General features: G+C 55.6%; 1 pseudogene; it reads right to left on the reverse strand.

Moving 5' to 3' along the window:
* Positions 1 to 629: 629 nt before the first annotated feature.
* Positions 630 to 2,103, reverse strand: LOC103682093 (annotated as a pseudogene).
* Between the last annotated feature and the right edge of the window lie 1,050 nt (positions 2,104 to 3,153).

A 3,153-nucleotide genomic window follows, 5' to 3' on the forward strand; every position in this document is an offset into this window, starting at 1 on the left:
GGCTCGGCGCACCCCTGACCCTGAAGGCCCATGGCTGCCGCGAGGTGCAGGGACTGCAAGGAAGACCCAGCCAGGGCCCGTTCTGGCTCCAAGGCTGCTGCAGGGCCGCTCCCAGCCCACCAGGCCGTGTCCGTTTAGAACCAGGGAGAAAACCTTTTCCCTCAATTGTTCTTTTTAAAGATGGTTGCTCAGCATTGACACAGAAAAACATTCAACATAAAACTGGAGCCGTTCGCAGCTACAAATGACCCAGAAGTTATCGAGATGCACCGACCACAAAGAAAGGAACTTGTGCCCCAGGCAGGCCTCCTGTGCATGGGGGCAGCTAGGGGCCCTGGACATGCCCAAGCAGGCAGTGCCGGACTCCACAGCTGAGGGGACAGAAGAAGGAATCTGCTCTTATGGCTCTGCTCAGGGCAGCACCCCCTGACGGAGACGGGGCAAGCCCCTCATGCGTTCTGGATGTCCTGGTGATTCCTGGGCACTGCCCGAATCTCAGCTTCTTCATGACCTGGGGGGGGGCAGCCCAGCAGCCGTGGGTCCCATATGGCCTCCGGGGTTCAGCTCAGCAGCTGTGGGTCCCACAGGTCCTCTGGAGTTCAGCCCAGCAGCCGTGGGTCCCACAGGTCCTATGGGGCCAGCACATTGGTGGGCTTGTTCAGGTGGCTCTTGTCAGGCCACATGGTCTCCATCCCATTGGCCAGGTCGACCCCCATCACCTGGTGACAGGCCAAGGTCAGTCAGTGAACCTCCGCCACTGTCCTCCCCCCCAAAAAAGGCCCCCATGTAGTAAAAGTTGTCCTGGTCCCTGGGGATGTGGGCCTGGGACTGCGGCCAGTGCTCGTAGCTGAAGTCCTCATGGGCTGCCCAGTAGAAACTGGGGTACAGGGTGCCAAAGAAAGGGGACAGGATCTCCACACCCATGTGGTCATGGAACTTCAGGTCTTCGTCCGTGCACGACAGGATGTCCACCTCGTGGAGGAAAAGCTGCTCGCAGAAGCTGATCATCGCCATGTGCTGCATGGACACATCCTGCCAGCGCGGGGCACTGCGGACCTCGAGGACCACCACCCTCCGGCCCCCCTGGAGAGGGACATGGGCCCGGCAGCCAGCTGATCGGTGAAGATGTACTAGGTGACCCTGTGTCCACCATGAGGACCACCACCCTGTGGCCCTCCCAGAGGGGAACGTGGACCCGGCAGATGGTTGGTCGGTGAAGACCTAGTAGGTGACCCTGTGTCCCACCATGAAGTGCTTCTTCACCGTCTGCAGGACCAGCTCCAGGAAGACCACATAGCTACAGGGACAGGGGACAGGGTGAGAGGAGGGTCACTGCCAGAGGCTGGCAGCAGGACACCAAAGCTGAGGGCCATAAACCTGTGTACCTTCTTCAAGGGGGCAGGCCCTGGGCTGCTTTAAGCAACAGCCACTCTCCTGGCCTCTCCTGAGTGAGTCTTCCCATGGGCTCCCAACTTTCTGCTCCCAGAGATGGGGGCCGTCAGCACCCCACCTTACAAAGGGGTACCTAAGGCTTAAGAGGTTGGAAGCCCATGCAGCCCCACATGGGCTCTAGCATGCTGGAGCCAGGAACACTCCCCCTGTGCTGAGCTCCCGGGCAAACCCCCAGGTCCTGTCCCCACCTGCCAGGAGAGGAGCACCTTGGGGCATAGCCCTGGTTTCTATGCTCTACAGTCTGGGTAGAACCAGCAGGGCCGGCCACCTGCCCCAATTTGTTTTGAGTGAGATGTCACTGGCCCCCACAGAGCTGTCTCTACCTCCTGTACGGTCCTCCCTTGAAGGCTACTGGGCATCCTGCTGACAAGGTCCTCAGTAAACCCCTGGTATTCCTAGGAGGTGTCACCCTCGAACTCCCCCAGGTCAGGAATCAGGTCCAGCCCATGGTCAGGGAAGGGGAAAGAGGACCTCTGGAAGAAGAAGGAGCTTGCTTAGGCCCCAGCCTTGAATCCAAGGGTGTAAGCTTCCAGGTCCAGGTCTACATCTCCCCAGACAAGAAGTTGGGAGTCTTGTCCAACCACCTCACATGACTGGTCCCCCTTTGAGGGGACTACCTGCTCCCCACCATGGGGACAGCAGCTCCCCCATCATCAGGCAAGTGTGGTGAGCCCCTCTGAGACTGATTTTTTNNCACACACACACACACACACACACACACACACACACACAGAGCAGGCATGAGTCAGGTCATCAGGGGGCAATTCGAATTTGTGCCGGGCAATCCCCCGGCCAATGGGGAAACAACCCAAACATGAAGCAGGGGGAGAGAAGAGTGCCCTGGCAGAGGGCACAGTGAATGCAAAGGCTTGGACTCAGGCCAGAGGCACATGTGGGACAACCACACCCCTGGGTGGCCCACAGAGAGGCAGGCCGTGGTGGGAGAGGTGAGGCTGGAGAGGATGGGCAGGAGGGGAGCAGACCACAGAGAGGCCCAAAGGTTATGTGTCGAAAAGATCACTCTGGTTACTGGAGGAGAATGGGCTCTGTGCGGAAGAGGACAGGGAGACCCCTAACCCTAACCCAACCATAACCCTAACCCCTAACACCAATGCTAACCACTCATACCAACCCCAATGAAATCATCACAAAACCAGCAAATACATCCCTACACCTGTCTTAAAATAGATGTAAGAAGCCTGATCAGAGAAATTGCAAAACCAAGAGCTCTTAAATATATTGTGCATCATAAGCAAGTGTCTCTTCACAAACATCTCAAAGCTTGTTCAATATACTGAAAACAAGCAATGCTATACTCCGCAATAAATTTTTGAATAAAAACATGTGGTCATATTAATTGATGCAGAAAAGGTTCTAACCAAAATCCAATGTCTGTTGCTGATATAAACACTCATGAAAACAGGAATAAGGGGTAATCTTTTTCAATAAATCTATAGCAAACACCATGCTCAAGTCTGAAGATTGACAGCTCTACTCTGAAATCAGGAACAAGGACAGGATGCTGGCTTTCACAGAAGGACAGACACTGTGTGATTCCACCTGTATGAGGTGTCTAGAGACAGAAAGTTGAACGTGGCTGCAGGGCTGAGAGGAAAGGGGAATGGGGAGTTGGTGTTTCATGCATGCAGTCTCCCTCGGGGAGAAAGAAAAAGTTCTAGAGAATGATGTACCACCCTGTGA

Source organism: Ursus maritimus, unplaced genomic scaffold (assembly GCF_017311325.1).
Source record: "Ursus maritimus isolate PB19 unplaced genomic scaffold, ASM1731132v1 scaffold_32, whole genome shotgun sequence".
NCBI lineage: Eukaryota > Metazoa > Chordata > Mammalia > Carnivora > Ursidae > Ursus > Ursus maritimus.